This window comes from Coturnix japonica, chromosome 3 (genome assembly GCF_001577835.2).
Source record: "Coturnix japonica isolate 7356 chromosome 3, Coturnix japonica 2.1, whole genome shotgun sequence".
Lineage (NCBI taxonomy): Eukaryota > Metazoa > Chordata > Aves > Galliformes > Phasianidae > Coturnix > Coturnix japonica.
Genome location: NC_029518.1, coordinates 97565673 through 97583634, shown reverse-complemented (window position 1 = coordinate 97583634; position 17962 = coordinate 97565673). Strand labels below are relative to the sequence as shown.

General features: G+C 42.0%; 1 protein-coding gene and 1 long non-coding RNA gene across 2 annotated transcripts in view; one reads left to right on the top strand and one right to left on the bottom strand.

Moving 5' to 3' along the window:
• The window catches only part of XKR6 (XK related 6), a 145556-nt gene extending 128240 nt beyond the window's left edge, over positions 1–17316 (top strand). The window contains exon 3 of the mRNA XM_015859693.2: positions 1–17316. This exon is cut by the window's left edge and continues 14011 nt beyond it. The gene's annotated coding sequence lies outside the window, so the exon portion shown is untranslated.
• LOC116653161 overlaps positions 14896–17962 on the bottom strand; it is a 10811-nt gene continuing 7744 nt past the window's right edge. Inside the window, exon 2 of the long non-coding RNA XR_004306573.1 lies at positions 14896–17962. This is a non-coding gene — a long non-coding RNA (uncharacterized LOC116653161).

Below are 17962 nucleotides of genomic sequence, written 5' to 3'. Positions count from 1 at the left end.
GTAAATTGGTTGAGACTGTTGCCTGTGTCCGGGACAGTTTTGTCTCCGGGCTCCTGGGGAGTGACAGATTGAGATATTCAGGGCAGGGTTGTGTGGAGGGATGAGATCAGACTCTCTGAGCACATCCAGCACGTCCCAGGAGGCAGCCCACGTCAGGCTGTGCCCTCATCATCTTTGATCAAGCTTTGAGTGCTAAATCCTGCTTCCTTTACACCGACGCAAGCATCTTGAACTTGGCAAGGTTTTTATTTTAGGGAGGCTGTTTTAAAAGTGCCCAAAGTGCTAGAAAAGAGCTCAGAAAATCAACGTGCTCCTTAAAAAGACCAAATTCTGGTCCCCATTTCACTATATGAGCCCAATATGAATTTTTTTAGTGGAACAGCCTGTTGTTGGTTTTCTTTTTTGCCATCAGCAATACCAGACATTTGCCTGGCCCCACCTGCCCTCATTAGCTCCCAAAGCCCTTTATTTGTTGATGCCAGTGATGTTAGGGCAGCAATGTTTTAATTCCCCAGACCTTGTGGTGCCTTTTCTTGTGGTGCTTACCCTTTGCAGGACTCCAGTCAAGGCAACCACTCTCATCAAACAGCAACGCCAGTGCGTCTCCTCCGGATTATGTGCCACTGCAGTAACAGACTTTAATGTATACATATATAAATATAGATAGATAGATAGAAATATTACTATAGTTATAATTATATATATATAATTGAGGTTCTGATGCCGCTGTGTGAGGAACAGACCGTTCCTCTGCAGGATTACACTGGGTGAAACCAACAGCTCAATATCTCGTAAAGGCTTGCAGCCTTGGCAAAGAGCTTCTCTCCCATGCGTTTGTTCTCATGTCACCCATTTCTCCTCAACAAAACAACATTTCCAAAGCATTAATCCAAATTCTGGGGCAGATGATGCCACGCAGCAACATCGTCCTCCTGCCATGGGACGGGTGGATGTCACCTTGCCATGAAGGGAAGACGGTGGGACCAATGGGATGGCATCCCCAGGTGGTGGCTTTACCTTTTCCTTTGCACCAAGGGGATGCAACCCAACAGCTTGCAGTCAGTGTTTTCCCCTCTAGCCAGCCACCCTGCCCACCAGCAAGCATTCCAATCTCATCTTCCCAAGCGCCTTTCCAATGCACTCACTTCATTTTTTTCCCATTGGGATGCTTGGTTTCCCACTCTGGGGAGGAGGGAAGCTGGCGAACATGGTTTGCTTTGCTCACATCAGTAGTTCTGCCTGACTTCAGGGGGCATTTGTTTTGTCAATGGACTGCTGGGTTGGGTCAATCGTCCCCTTGTCGTTATATATCATATTGCTGAACCTATGGGCCCTTTTCAGATAGGACAGATGTTGAGTTTTATTTTCTACTAAAGGGAACAACACCAATAATACTGTAAAAGGTGCTAGAATCAAACCTCATTTTATATACTTTGGTTCTTAGAGAAAAAAATATATATACACAGAATTCTTCCTGTGCAGCCTTACTGTAGATTGTTATAACCAACACTTTAATCCAAAACAAACAACAAACAAAAAAAGTGAAAAGGTTAAAAGAGGACAAAAATGAAGTGATCCTGTATAAAGTGTAACAAATATGACTTTCCCATAAAAATATAGATGATCAGACATACATTAAAATGCACTTGAGGCAGGCAGCAAGCGCAGAAAGCCTTTGTAGCATCCTTTTTTTTTATGCACAACAGCTGTCTTTTTGCGTTTGGCTGGTGTAAGGGGGAATGTGCCGAGGCACTTCTATTTCCTTTTAATTCTGTGAGTGATTTTTGGGGAGAAGGAAAAAGAAATGGGAAGAAGGCGGGTGGTTCAGCCAGCAAGCAAGCCTGGAATATTCATCTCTTCTTTTTCCTTCTTTTTTTTCTGGCTAGTTTATGGCTATGTTTGGAATCCATGTTTCAAATTCTTTGTAGAGCTTTGCTGCCTGCCCCAGGTGCTCACAGTGATTCTTACCTCAAGAATGCTTACAAAAAAAAAGAGTCAACTGTTCCTTCTTTTCCCATATCTGGAAAATTTAAACAAACAAAATGGCATCAATGTCAACAGTACAAACGAAAACACCAACAACCAGCAGTGAATGAAGTGATGAGAAATAAAAAGGAAAGAAGTCAAAGCAGAGGTTTGGTGATCAAACCGAGCCATTCTGGTGCTTTTCCCCTTTTTATGTTGCTAATGTTCAAAACTACATGAGATGGGCTAGGACAAGTTTGCGGTCTTAGGCTGTAGCAAAAAAAAAATAAAAATGTATCTAAAAGAATACAAATTTGCATGGAAAAAACAAAAACTGATGGAGCATTTAAAGAATGGCTGTTTCGATGTCAGACGTTTAATGTTAGCATGTGTGTGTGCTGTATATACCTTTTCATGTGTGACATGTACAGTTGACTGAGGAAGAAAAAAAAACAAACATATGGAACCGAACAAAAAATAATAATCAAATGCTATTTTATCAGATGATGCACTTTTTCACCTTGATGAGAAGCCACTGTTCACAACTATGCAATCTTCCAGTTTCTCTCTCTCTCTCTTCTCTCCAACCTCAAATTTCCCAACTATTTTCCATAACCTAAACCGTTTTTTCTTTCTTACAAAGAAACACAAAAAGTTCCAAACTCTGGTTCAAGGTGAGAGTGCTACTGTGACTTTTCTCAAGCGATAAGAGCTAACAAACAGACAAACACAAGGGGTTTGGTTTGGTTTTGTTTTCAAGAAAAAAGGAGGTTCAGGCATGACCCTTTTGATGTTTTCTAAATGAATTGATGTTTTCTACATGTGCCAGGCTTCTGTTGACTGTTTTTTGGGTTTGGTTTCATTTCTTGGTTCATGATGTTCTCTCTCTTGGGTTTTAGGATTTATTTATTGATTTATTTCCTTCTGTATTTATTTTCTCTCTCTTTTTTTTAAGTCTTGTTTTGTATTGTAGGTATTGGGGATGTGAAGATGAAGGTGAAATTTGGCTTAACTTCAAGTGTTTTAGTACATGTGTGTGCTATATGTATATAGTTTTCTACATAGAGAATTTTACACGCTTTTTAACGCACTTTACGACATGTATGTACAAAGTTGTCTATATAGAAAACGTAGTGAGTTATCTGACCTTCAAAGAAGAGAGTTTTGATTAAGAGGAGTTCAGATATTTGAGTATCTCATGTGCGCGTGTGTGTGTATTATATACTATATTATATATTACGGAAATATATAATAGCGTACGTCCATGTTAGGGTGTGTATAATAGATACGCACATCCAAACACATGATCATTCCCACCTATGCCATGAAAGTAGAGGTTTTGCATTCCCCCGAGGTTTTCAAGCTACGATAAATAGCCTGGCTCTACTCAGTAAACTTCTTCCCTATCCTTTGATGAAAGGTAGAAAATTATCCTCCTTTGTTGTCCCCGGTACGCTGTCCCCTTGTCATGGGAGAATAGTGTGCATCTAAGGGGAGTTTGCCTTTACAACCTTTCTTTTCCCACCTTGGTTTACCAATGGGTGTAGAGGAAGAGAAAACAGGTCATCTAGCCAGTGATGAGCTCAGGAAACCATGACCACCAGATGGGGCAGCCATGTCCCCTGCCACCAATTCACCATGCCGCCTAGAGCAACATCTCTCCCACTTCTCTGTGCCTGTCAGATTGAGGTTGCTGATTCTTTCCAAGCCTTTAAGCACTTTGCACTCATGGTCCTTCTCTGCCAGTACCACAGGGTTCCCCTCAACGCCGGTGGGAGGTGATTCGGGCCAGTTTACAGTGAGATCTTCACCATCTTACCCTTGTCCTCTAGCTCTCTTCTGTTCATGAAGCCCACCCCTGCTTTTTTTGGGCATGCTTTGACCTTCATCATCTCACCATTAGGTTTTAAATGAGCACCTGTGTGCTTCTCCTTCTTTCCACTCAAGGTGTTCCTGTCCTTGATAGCCATGTCCCACCATGCTGAAGTAATTCCAAGCCCACTTTTGCCATACATCTTATATGTGGACTTCACATTTCTTGGGGTTTCATGAAACCCCATTTCTGATTTTACTGCCCATTGGACGCCTGGTTTATCAAAACTCTTTCACATGATCAAAGGACAGATAGGCTGGTATTATACTCAGCTCTAGATATAGAAAGGTCCCTTATTGGAGCCAACAAAAGTGGGAACAAGGGAAAAAGGGGATGGGTTTGTGGCATCTCTTCCATTTGTGAGAATACAAGTGTCCACACCAGTCTGTAGCAGCACGGATGTCCTTCCAGGCCACCTTTCATGTTTGAGTCCTAAACAAGAACATCCTAACATCCTTCCTACTGAAGTTAAACCCACAATTATCTGAAAACAACAGCCATGCAAAAGCCAGGGACAGTCTTCCCATCTTGCACAACATCACGGCTAGCAGCCCTTCTCAGTCAGCTGGTTGAGCTGCAGAGCCAGGTGGGTCTGGAAACCCACTGTGATTGCTTCTTGTAACTCAGTTCTCTAGAAAACAGTATTCATACCTAACTTAATTTATCGTAGGACACCTCACCCAGCCTTAGATGTTACATGTTGTCTATATAACAGTATAGTATGTAGTGCAGCTTTATTGTCCCAAGTGTCTACTTCTCCACTCTTTGCAGGCTCTTCTACCCAATGGCAAGTTTTAGGCTGTGGATGATGTTTGTAAGGAAGTGTAGCTGTCCCTTGGGCTTGCTGTTAGGATGCTGGGATCTGTGTGAATGATTAATCCCTCTCACAAATCAAAGACAGTGTTTTTACCCCTGAGTGACTTGAAGGCTGAACACTTAATTTCCTTCCCTGAAAATACAATGCTGAGAGGTGTCCATCTAAAAACGAGGCCAAGAGAGATCATTTCCTGCCCCAATTAGTGGTTTGTAGTAAAGCTTTAAGAAAAGAATTAAAAAAAAATTTAAAAATTATAGTTTTCTAATTGCTTTTTAACGCAACAAATTCAACAAATAAAGGAACCTAGAGGTCAAGTTTGACTCAATCCATAACCACACAAACAAAGTGTTCTATGTTCACACATTCTTGTGATGCTTGTTCAAAGTGCTTTGCCTTCTGTCTCTGTGAGCAATGGGTGGACACCCTCTAATTTGGCAAGAAAAGCTGGATGTCCAGTGAGTTACCACGATTCCTTCCATATTCAGGACGCCTCCAGGTAGGGATTTCTCCCACTTGGTTTCTTATTTAGATCACTTGTGTGCCCTTTAGCTGGTTACATTTAGGTGAATTGAATCCTACCTGAAATGGACAGGATTGTCCACACTTCCAAACCATTTCCCACCATGTCTTACCGTCAGACTGCTTCTCTGTTTGCTCAGCCAACAAGCATTCAAAGTTATCATCTCCTTCAGCTTAGCTCTATTCTTGCTCAGCATCCCCTACCAAAGGGATCCACTGACACCAAGCAGTCAGACTGAAGAAAATCAGGCTGCAATTCAGAGTTGGACTCACTGAAGAAGGGGGTGAAATCATCACTTTCTGTGATGGTGTGCTGATCACTGTAAGGGTTCAGAAAAAAACCTTGAAAATTAATACACGAGGAATAACCTTCCATCTGTCTTCCTACAGGATAAGGTCATTCTTTGTCCAGATGAAAAGCAAAATCTCCAATACAGAGAGCTGGTAGCAATCACATTGGCTTCTTCATCTCATTAGGAATCCATTCTGGTCAATTTTCCTCATTTTCTTCAACTCAAGCACCACGCTGTAAATGTCAGATTGCAACCATTTACAGAACAGCTGGGGAATCATGCTCCTTCCAGGGCACTACTTCCTAACTTTGCAGATGTTTAGGAGGTATTGTTTGAGCAGCAGCAAGTGGGTTGTCTTGTCTGGAGCTTTAAATGTTTCTATTTCACATTGAGCACCTAAGCTCCTTCCGTACCTGCTAAAATGTAGCTCCTGCATCCAGCGATATGAGGGTGCCATGTCCTTTCTGTGCTGGACATACTGCTTGGATGAGACTGGTCCAGTGGCCTGAAGAAGAGCCTTCACCAACTGTCCCATGCTCAGCCACTCTTGTTGGAAATGTTTACCAGTATCCAACCAGCTTCCCACTGCTGTAATTTAACCAGCTGCTTCTCCATATCCTTTCTGCTATAGAAACGCCACCTACACACTATCCTGGACTGATAGACTATAGAAGCCAGTAAGCCTAACCCTACTCCAAATGACTTCCCTGAGCTTTGTGATCAGAGTTAAGAGCCCCAGTCATCCAGGTGCCTTAGAAAGTCTCCTTGTAGGAGTGCTGACCATGCAGCCAGACCCCTCCAGCTACCCACACTGGTCACCCCAGAGCCCAGTCACTTCAGTGGTGCCATCTTTCTTGCCACGTAGCTTCTGTTGCCTGAAAAGCCTAACAGAATCCATCAAGGGGCTGCCCTTCTGCTGAAGCCTTCTTTTGTTGGCTGCTGTAGCCTTCATTTGTTGGCTGCTGTCAACAAGTCTGAGCTAATATTCACAAGCATGTGTTGGTGAATGTAGCCTGAAGCATTCCCAGGGTGTGCTGCTTCCCCTCGGCCACCAAACGAGAGGGGGAAATGGCTTATCTTTTTTTTTCACCTAGTGCCAGTATATTCCCTTACAGTTCTCCCTCTTTGTGTTCATGCACTATGAGTGCCCCTAGAACACAGGCTATTTCTCAGAGCTGCTTTGTCAACGCTGAGTATCATAGAAAATTCTCCCTTGAAGATGACTAGTTTGTAGAAAATGCTTCTGATTTAATTCTGCATTTCCCCCAGCTTTCCAATGGTATTGTTTCTAAGTGGACTGTACTGCTGGTATCAATGTTAGTAGGACACACTGATCAAGTAATCAAAGCTCACTGCTGTGTTGGATATACATATGTTAGCGACAGTTGCGTTAAGCCAAATTTAGCAGCTGGATTCTTCAACATCCCTTTGTTTTGTATCTACCTCACTATGATTTCTTTGATTTCTTGTGATTTAGTGTTGTATACAATGTCAGAGGTGATATGTAGATAAATATATATATATATATATAAAAATATATATTTTTTGCTTTGCAATAAAGCTCAAAGCTATAACACTGAATATTCATAAAATGTCATAATCTTTATTGTGATGTTCCCATTTTAGTTGTAAAATCCTGTCTGGATCCTATTTGCCTGTACACTAGAATCAATATTGTGTTCACGAGTGAATGATTATTATTTCTGTTACTTTTTCCTCTTAAGCGATGTTTTTGAGATGTGAGATAGACACCAGAATTGTCAAAAACATGAATTGGTTTATGTGTTTTTTCCCCGTACGTAGCCTGCATGTAACTGGAATCAAACAGTGACATTGAAAGAAAATTATTTGCAGTCCTGATCTTTCAATTCCGGCTTGTCTGATCGTAGCACTGAATTTGGCAGGGAGAGGAAGCAAAAATAGAGGCAGTATTAGGATGAGCATAGGGAGGGATGAAGGCAAGATATTCATCACAATTTGGCTGAAGAGAGGATTCGTTCTTTGAAATAACTGAAATGAAATGTGGCCCATCTCTGATGATGGAGACCACAGTCATAGAGCTTAATTCTAGGCAGTGAAAAGTTAGCTGTGTGCCTCGTGACAGTCCCTGGACCAGAGGCACGCATCCAGCTCTTTTCTATTGTAATGGAGAGAGACAAAAAGCTCCTTTAGGTATCTTAACACCTAAAACACTTGTCTAAGATGTGTGGGATGTAGCTCCTTCAGGATGGGAGTGTCTCCCTTTCTATGTGGGTAGAGCAGAGAGAATGAGTTCACATTAGATACCTCAGTTCTCTGGGCTAAAACCAAGTTCAAGGACTCCCATCTTAATTGCACCAAGATCATCCTGGCTAATGAAAACTGTCTCAGTGTTTTGGTCATGTGCATTATTCTGAACCAGATGATACCTTGTGCTCTGTCAGTGGAAGGGATGAGGAAGGTGGGAGCTCCTGCCCTCTTGGCAAAGAGGGAAAATAGGAATTTACCTATTGGTCGTAAGCTCGTGTGGTGGATAACATCCTTAGACCCAGGGGCTATTCAGCAGTACCAAAAATGACCAACATCTGGCACAGAAACGCTGGCTGAATCCTACAGGAAGGAGATGAGTCTCAGAGGAAACTGCTGAGAAGGACTCTGCTCCCATAAGCTGGAATTAGGGGGAGAAAATACACTGAGCCCAAATGCTGGCACTCTTTGCTTGAGTAGAGAATGTTTCCATGGATCTCATGCATTGTCTTCACTTGGAGCAGAATAGGGTGAATCCTCTCCATTTCCTTTCCACCAGACTGTAGGGAAAGGAACATTTTCCCTCACTGCTTTGTCAAAGAGAAAAAAAAAAGAAAGTAATGACCAGAAAGAAATCAGATGCAAATGGAATATAACATATACTTTAAAAGTAAGGAGAAAAAAAAAAGACCTACTGAACTTAAATCCAGTTATTCCATAGAGTGGAGGGGAGATGCAAGAAATGAAACCCAAATGTCAGCAACTCAAAAGGGAGGAAATGTTATTGGGTTTCACCTAAAGCACTTGACAGGACTGCAAAACGCATCACTTAGGGTGGGTTTCACAAGACCTCTTCTGTGTTGTCTTCTCTCTAAAATTTGCACAATTGCTCATTGCTAACAGCAGGTTTTTTTTTCCTCATTCTGATCTGGTGTCTGTACAAATCTGGCTTGGGTTTTCGGTTGTTTTTCTTACTGTTGTTGCCTGTTCCCAGCTATTTCTGTTTTTGCGGTGTAGTATTGTTGTCTATGTAGAATGAAATACAGATGTGCTCATGAAATTGTATAGCGGATAGAATTGCAGGTTGGAGTTGATTTGGAAAAGAAAAACAAACTCAGAATGCGAAGAGAAATACCTACATGAAAAGTATGCTTCCAACGTGTGTGTTTGAATTGGAGCATTTTGTCATTTTACTGAGCTTTTTGAAAGGCTTCTTTTGAAACAATGAGACTTTATGGTGGTTGGGGTTTTTGAATACCAAAAAAAAGCACAATTATCGTTAAAACATTATCATTTTTATTATGTTATTTCACTCTTTGCCTATCTGGACATTTTAATCCCCAAATTTTGTCATGAAATATATAATCCTTTGTACCTGCTCATTAGTCATCTTACATTAGGCAAAAGGGAGAGAAACAGCTCTGAAAACATGCAGAATTCCTGGCCTGATTTGATTTCTTATTTGCTTTAATAATAGGGTTGAACTTTAACTTTGTGGTTATTCTCTTGGATGCTTACTGTAAAGACACAGGGTCTTCCTTTAACTGAATGGCAAAGAATCTGTGCGGTATATGCAAAGGACAGCCTTGATTTTGCCACTTTGTGAACTTCGGTTTGTGAAGGACTGGGTTGTGCAAAGCATTTATGGATCTGATTTGGTCACGCTGATAAATAGGATGGAGAGGGGAGGCTTATCTGTGGTGTATTCCTCAGCTGTAGGGAGGGATGCTGAATTAATGCACATAGATGAGTAGTGGTAGTTTGGTCCTCAGATGTTCAGAGCTAGTTGGCTGGAGAGGTCATTCAATTGCTTTGTCTGAATAGAGCCTACGTTTGCTTCCTGTATCCTCATAGATATTTCCACTAATGTTAATGGGTTGCCTTTGGTTTCGGTCATAGAAATGTTTCCTTGTTAAGTCTGCTGTTGTGTTGTTAGCGTGGTTATATCAAAATGATTTGCTAATGTTGAATTTGAGCTTTTATGTTCTTCTGTGGCATTGACTGTGCTTTACTAAGAAGCTCTGTGTCCCTTCCTCATACACAACAGCTCTGCTCTTTTCCAGGTTGTAAGATCTTTTGTTACTGCAGAGGTGCTGTTTATTTTGGTGGCTGTATCGTGAGCAATATCTAGCTTTGGCGAAGCTGACTCAACATTTATCCTGGGATAGAGGAGCAGCACGCTTTGGTGGGCAGGGTGTGCTGTTTGAATAGGAGTCTCCTCTGTGTTGACTGTTGCATGACAGATGACTTATAATGTGTAGAGATGTAAGAGCATTGGAAATGTCTTCTGGTAAAGCTACTGCTTATTGTGGTTGGATAATTAGCATTGAACCCTCACCCTGAAATGGGCAGAAAAGGCAGCTGTGAGGCCTGTGCAAGAAAGGCCTGATCTGGAGCACTACCCAGCAGACAAACCCAATGGACTTAACTCTTTTAAAGTAGCTTTTATACCATGGGTTTGAGAAGTTAGATAGCACCTGAGTCAATTAGTGCCCCTGAGAGAGGCAGTGCCTCACACAGAAGTGCACAGAAGGCAGTGTGCATGTGAAGGCACCACGAGCGTGGTGTTAGGCCTCATCCACCCGAGCAAGAGGTTCGGAGCTTTAATGGGATCTAAGAGCACAGAGCCAGGAAGATTTGAGCCTTGTTTCCATGCTGAGAGCTACAGAAGGTTTTTAGTTCCTGAAATGGCAAATAAGAGCAGCTTCTTTCATGAATATGAGGTCCAGGCTGCTCTGAAGATAGCCAGGAGTTAAACTGACCTGAAGTACGCAAAGGAAAGTAGGGATGTGAGTTGGGGGATAGTGAAACTTTACTTACTACGTACAGCTTGTCCACTTGTCAGGAAAAGTGGTGTTTTATTTTCAAACGAGCAGTGAATCATCTTAAACTAATTCTGTTTGGGTCTGGAAACACAAATCCAGCCCACAGTCCTCTACGATTGGCATAGCTTTGGCTGGCTACAACAAGCTTTGTCCCAAGCCATCCTCTATCTGAGGAGTTAGCAGGGGGAGCTGGAAATAACAGGCATTTTGGTTGTGGGCAGCTGGATTTAGAGGGTAAGGGACTGCCACTGGGAAAAGGATTGGGGCCTGGCACCATTTTGTTTTTATGAATACAGTCAACATAGCCTTTGCCAGATGCTGGTTAAATGGTGCAGCATAGTCAAGTGGAGGTAATAGAACAGACTGGAACAGACTAGACCTACAACCAAGTCTGTGTTTAATGAGAGAGACAAGATTTGAGGGAGAGATTCTATCTTTTACTAGAAATATATTTTTTATTATTAAAACACCTCCCCCTTTAAACCATGCCTCTTTATTACCTTAAACTATGCCAACTACTATAACACATCTAGGACATCTTTAGAAATGCTTTCCAATGGATTTTGTCTCAGTGCTGTCATTCCAGTGTTAACAAACTTCTGTGGTCCTTCTAATCATGCAACCATTTCTCATATCCCAGGGTACACACCAAAGCAAGAGACTTCAACTTTGCAAGGTGCCAAAGGTTTCTTATTATGTCCAAAAATACCATCCTTGCTTTCCATGTGAGCTGAAGGGATCAGTACGTTCCAGGAAGAGGCTGAAATTTTTTTTGCTCCATGCCTTTCTTTTGTTGTCCTGCCAACAGAGCCTCAAGGACAGCATATGGCCTTGCTATACTTGCTTTTTCTTTAAAAAAATAATAGAAAATAACAAGGCATCAGAGTACCACGTGGGTTTTAATAGTGTAAGATGAGCTGAGTCTGTTTCCCTCAGACCAAAATTCAGAATGCAGAATTCATCAGCTCTATGGCTGGCTGCATGTTCCTGCAGTGATCCCTTATTTTCTAGGCTTGAAGAATGATCACTTTCCTCCATTTCCAGGCTGATTTAAAATATCTTCCCCTGCTAAAATAATTCCCTCTGCTCTGATGCTTACTAGCAACTCAGCCCTGGGCTTCTTCAAAACACATTGCCAGGAATGCTTAAAGAATTTGCACTGAGCAGCCCATTTCTCTCCATCTTGGATCATATAAGGTGCAAGAAGGAGAATTTTCCTGTGGCAGAATTTATGTAAGGGGTGAAGTAGGAATCTGTTAGCCTATAGTATATCTTGACTTAAAAACTTGCCCTTTACAGATGGGGAGGTGGAATATTAGCATCTTGACAATCCTCTTTTTAATGTTCTGAAGCAGTTGGGAGTTTCAGGACAGACTCTTTTAGGACCATTTTGCTGGGCTTGGTTTTCAGAGCCATGTGAAGAGTTACAGCTGCTCAGGCAGAGTGGGTGAATATAGAAATGTGCTAAAACCAATGCTACAAGGTGGAATCCGGGGCAGAGAAACCTCAGATCTACAAAGGTTCTATGAACTTCATCTCTTCATGACACCTTCCTCTGCAGTTTCTGGAGAGACTTCCACTGATTGAGGACTAGTAGTGGATCAGAGACTCTTCTCCCCTTAATCCTCTTGAGGGAGAGGTGAAGTTGGAGTTGTTCTGCACCAGAACCAGGCTCATTTCAAATAGAGACTGCCAGTCAGTTCTAGGTAGTTCAAGCAGCAGACATCATCCCTAGCACTATACTGGAGCAGTACGGTTCTTTGATCAGGACAAGGATTGCCTGATTTGCATGAAGAATAAGTCAGCTGCTATGAATCTGGTCTTAAAAATTAAACCAAACAGCATCCGTTTTCAAAATGGAGAATTTCAAGCCAGGGCAGGAAAGAGAGGTTGGCATCAGTGAGAAATACAGATGGATGTGAATAACATTAGAGCAGTGCTGATGTACAGCAGTTCTCTGACGCACCCCTCCAGTTATGACGTACCCTTCATCAAACTGCTCAGCTGAAATCACCAATGGATATGTTGCTCTGAGCCCACTGTTGTTTCAGCCTTTTTGATCTGAGATTCTTTATGACAGATGATGAAGCTCTTCCTAGATTATTTCACAGGCCCTCCCGTGACTTACCAAGTTGTCACCAAATCCATTTTTTTCCTTAGTACAGATGAGAAAAATACAATTGTCTTTTCTTACAGCTCCTGAGTGGACAAGATGGTTGTCTTGGTACATTTGCTTTGTGTTAGGAAAGTGAGAAGAAGACTATGGCCAAGGCATGTCTTTTGTTCTTCTGCTCTGCTGTTCCTTCCATCTGGTGGCACTGCTTTTTTCATCCTGCTTCCTCTGAGATACATTTGATTCCCTCTAAAATATGGCCATGTCTTTGAATAGACACTGCTCACTTCTCATTTGAAGTCATCTGAAAAGCAGGGTTTAAATGTCTGGTGATTTTCATGTTGAATGGCTAACCTGCAATATATTTAGCTGCTTGAGGAGTGGCAGGAGAAGATACATCCTTCAAATCTATGAGCTTTGGCAGCCAAAAGTGCAGCCAGAAGTTCTCTCCCCAGCTGTGTTCTGTCTGTGTTATCACAGCAGAATCTCAGTTAGGCTGGTTTTGTAGGCTCTGTGGAGGACACTGTGAGAATTCCCAGCCATTTTAGTTCTTTGATATTTTGTCTTAGCAGCAATAATACAAACCATTAGCATATAGCTTATTTGCTGCTCCTTATTAAGGTACATTTGGTCTCGATCTCCACAGTAGTTATTCAGCTCTCTGTACCTCAAACACCTGAGGCAAGGTGTTGGTATTCAGTCGTTCTCGCCCAATAGTTTTATTTTCCCCCTTCCTGTGACATCTCCCACAAAGCTTTAGTGGGAATCTATGGAGTTTACAGGTTTTCAGTGAGTCTCCATTAGAAATAGCATCTCCTTCATGTAAGTGATTCTCAGTCTTTTAGCTTTCCTTCTGTTCTCTAATGGCCTGGCTGTTTGGGAGGAAAAAGATGAAAAATAATAATAAATGGATCACTTTGCACTCTTATTTGAGTTTTCAAACAATCTAGTTTTCATCTTCTGCCCCAGTTCAGAGTTTCAGTGGAGAAGTGTCACCAGGTGAAACTCAAGAAACCACTTTCAGTCCTAATCTTCCATTTGGAATTGATTATACTTGTGAATCTAAATAAGTTTCCATAGGTGCTAGAACAGTTTTAAAGAACAAAGACCGACTTGTCTATGGGGCTATGTAAGGTTCTTCAGCAGTTCTTCCTGATTTTTACTGTAACGCATAAAAGCAATTCAAAGGTTTGGAATGTGATGTCTGCTACCTTACAATTCAAGAGGAAATCTTTCATTGTACCCACCTCTTTTACATGAAACGGACATCCTTTCGCTCTCATTTGTCCTCATCTTCAAAAGAGGTTTTAGTGGAATAACATCAAATATCCAGTGCTGAGACGTTCCCTATGTTCCATAAAGCACAGATCTTGCAGATGTCTTTGTGGATGTCTTGCTGGAACCTGAGTGCTCTGAACTGCTTCAGCAGGCGGTGTCCTTGCACGACCCAATGGACAAGATATATTCATTTCACAAAACCATTGCCTAAGATGAAAATCAAAGGCTGCACACAGGTGACCAACCTTGGAAAACAGTCTACAGGTATTTTTAGGTGAGAGAAACTGTTCTGAGAGCTGCCTTGGAAAAGAAATTCGGAGTTTTTCAGAGTGAAATGAAGGAACAAAGAAGAAAGCTATTACTTCAAGATGGACTGATAACCCCAAGGTGGGATAGGATGACACTGAACTGTGTCTGTACTCTGGAAAATCCAAAACTTAACAACTTGTTAAGAGCTGGTGAGGCTCACTTTATCTGACTGAGATAACTAAAAAGTTAACTCTCCAAATTGAAGCCAGTGTTGCTCAACTTTCTTTTTGTTTCTTGGAGAATACTCCTAGCAGCGATACCTAAAAAGAGATGTATCTGTCTCTGGACATACCATTTTCTTTCCACTGTCTATAGAAGGAGCCAAGGTTGATTTTTCCAGTGCGATGTGGATATAGGAGGCCATTTTCACTCATCATGAAAAAAAATCCTCTCTGTAGAAATGGGGCAACATTCCTGCTGCCCATCTTCCATCCATCATTCATCAGAGAGGTTCACACATTAACATCCGAGGGGCAAAACCACCATACAAGGCAGAGGTCTTCACCATTTCCTAGAATGACAAAGCCTTTCCTTCTTAACTAGCGTGTGAGTCTCATGTCCCAATGCTTTATGTAGTCCCGTTTTAAGCAATTAGCCTGACCAGATTTTGACCAATTCTTTTGGGAACCCATGCTTAAAAGTATCTGAGTGCTTCTTGTTTTAAATTTATTTTATGCGGTGATTGATCACGCATCGAGAGGAATGCCTCATTTAATTAAAGCCCCTGAGCAAAAGAGCGCTGTGATGGGAATGTGTCTCATCCTTGTGCCTTCCTTCTGTATAGGCATTGTTCCTGCCTAGAGTTTTTGTCAAGTTTCTTACTTTCCTAAGAGCCAGATCGATACAAGCTCTCCCGGCGCTTGGTAGATTTCATCAGCAATGGCAAACTCTTTTCAAGAAGAAAGTAGCTTTACAAAAAGAAGGTAACCAACATGTGCATGACCTCCTCAGAAGGGTTAGGAATAGTCTGAAGTGCCAGAGAGAGAGACAGGGATGGAAGACCTTTGAGAAATTATTTGTCTTTATCTCCAGCTGAGATAATAATGTTCTCATAATGTTCTTTAGCCTCCGGCTGGGACTTCATTTAGCTGAGGAGTGCAGATGTAATTTTCAAAATATGAGTGTTTTTTTCTTTTAATATAGGACGTACCCTCTGAGTAATTCTGCAGCCTTTCCCACCTGACAATACTGTAACTAACATCTCCATTAGGAGCAGGGAGAAAACTTGAAAGAAGGATTAATCCTACTCAACTTTCACTCCCTAAAAACTGAAGTGCCTTGCCTAACCTCTTTAGATCTTCTTCCTCTACCATCAGCAGAAGGAGACAGGCACGCTTGAAGAGGAATTCAACCCACATATCTCACACCACTTCTTTGGGTCGAACTTTCTCACATCTAACTTAAAGTGAGATGGAGTTCATCGTATTTGTGAGTAAGGCCAATGTGAAATGGAAATCACAGAGTCAAGCACTAAATACATTCTTCAAATGCTGTTCAAGGGGACATAGAAATTTCTGCCCAAAGTCTGCATTTTAGTTGATTACAGAGTCACTGGACACCTCTTCTTGGAGCTATGATTTCACCCGCAGCCTTAGAACTTTCGGACCATCTTCTTATTTCTTTGTTTTCTTGCTTTGTTGGTTTTAAATATGGAAGATTTTATTGTTTCTATTATATTACTACTATATTATACTACTGTACTATGCTGCTACTATTCTTTAAAGCTTGTTTAGCTCAGAAATGCCAAAGCTGCTGAACGCTGCTAAACACAGGCAGAATAAAAAATACTGAGTTGTAATTGAAAGCAACTGCAGAGCTATGGCTAGAACATCCTCCAGTTCCATTTCTTTCTCTTGTAAATCACTTGTCCTCCTTTCAGTGCCAACTAGAGATAATTCCAGCCCCAGGAGTGTATGCACAAACCAAACTGGTGTGCAACACTGGACACCTTCACTCAGCAAGCAGTGAAGGAACAGTGATTTGGAATAGGAGAATAATCTTTCAGGAAGCTGTGTGCAACCTCTCATGGGTTTGGTTTCAGTTGATGTCAGTTGAAGATTGAACACGGTCCTCTTTGTCATAAGCAATGTAAGCAGTGGATGCTGTAGTACAATTCAGCAGTCGAGATCCATATTGCAGTCCAAAGGAAAGGTCTGGTCCTTCTGGGAAGTGATCCATCTTTTATCTGGCTTAGGATGGAAGGAGAGATCCTTGGCAACCCCATACACATCCAACTTCTGGCTGGCTAAACATCTGTGCAGTGAAAATAGTAAGACTTTATTGTCTATTCTGTGGAATTTCATCTATGCAACCTGCTCACCCTTTAAAATGATTCTTCCAACTTTAACCACACCTGATATGTGTAAGTTACTATTGGCTTAAGAGAACATCTTGGCACTTTGATCAAGTCCTGATTTCACCCTGAGTTTTGGGTTGGTTTCTTTTTTGTTGATTTGGTTGAATAGGCAACACTTTTTCTTGCCCTCCTGATTGTTGGGGATGGAGGGACTTATCTCACCTAATCTTAAGTCAATGGAAGTGGCCTCTTCACCTGAACTTGTTGTCTATACTCCTGCTCCAGCACTGACAGACTGTGAGGCATCACATTTGGTCACATTCATGATAGGAAGAAGAATCACATTTCAGGAGAGGCCGTTTCCGTCTATTGACTATAAAACAAGCGGAGTTTAACATCAGGTTGGTGATGGTAAATATCTGACCAGCAGCAAGGTGGCAGATTGGCTGTCTCTAATCTTCAGATATCTTGCATTATGTTTTTTCACTCTGCCCTACCATGTCTGGTGGGGCTTAGTGGCCTCCATGCCATGTGGTGCATCCACCATATGCTTCCCCAAGGGCTTAGCCTTCAGTTTTTGTGTCAACAAAGTAGAGAACGCTGCTTAAATACTGCAAAGGAAGAAAACTTGTTAGCAGGGATTGATTTCCAGAGGAAGCCAGGAGAATTATCCATACCTTTTAGCAGTGATGAAGGAGCTGTAGGGTCTTCTGCCATATCCATTAAGTCATATGTGTGTGTCTAGGGCATGTGCACAGGCAGAAACAAATGTGCATAGACAGGAAGATTTACATTGGCAGTGCACTGCTGTGATGGTTCCGAGTGCTGGGAGGTTTTGTTCCCCATTCAGAGTGGAATCTGTGGGACTTCAGTTGCATGAAGACAGGGCAGTCTGTTGTGCTGGTGTAATTCTGGGTTATCACTACTGAATTAATGTGTTGAGCTTGGTTTTGCCCCTGTGATGTCCTGTGTTGCCTCCTTTGTGGTAGGAGGGGTATGAGTGGAGCATCTTCCTTGAGCTAGTCCCTCATAGCGGGATATCACCAGGGCTGCAGTCATTTCCATCTCACCTTAAAATTACTTGAAGGAAAAAGCCCCTGTTGCTTGGAATCATGGGGCCAGCACGGGTGATCCTGCTGCAGGAAACCTGTCCAAACAAAACACTAATCAATTCTAACATCACCTTTAAATGCACAACCTCAGATCCCAGCTGTGGGAGGTGGAATAGCGGTCTGCCTGGGCCAGAGGCAGTGGGGTGAGACCCCAACCCTCTGTGAGCCCCCAGAGCTCAGTGGGGTCGCAGAATGCCGTGACTCAAACACACAGTCATGTCCTTCATCCAATGGTTTTTATGTTTGAATTGTCGGGATTTCGACAGACGTTTCATGCTTTTATTGAGGCAAAAGTCCGTGCTCGTGAAATTGTGAAATTGATGTGTTCTTTTGTAT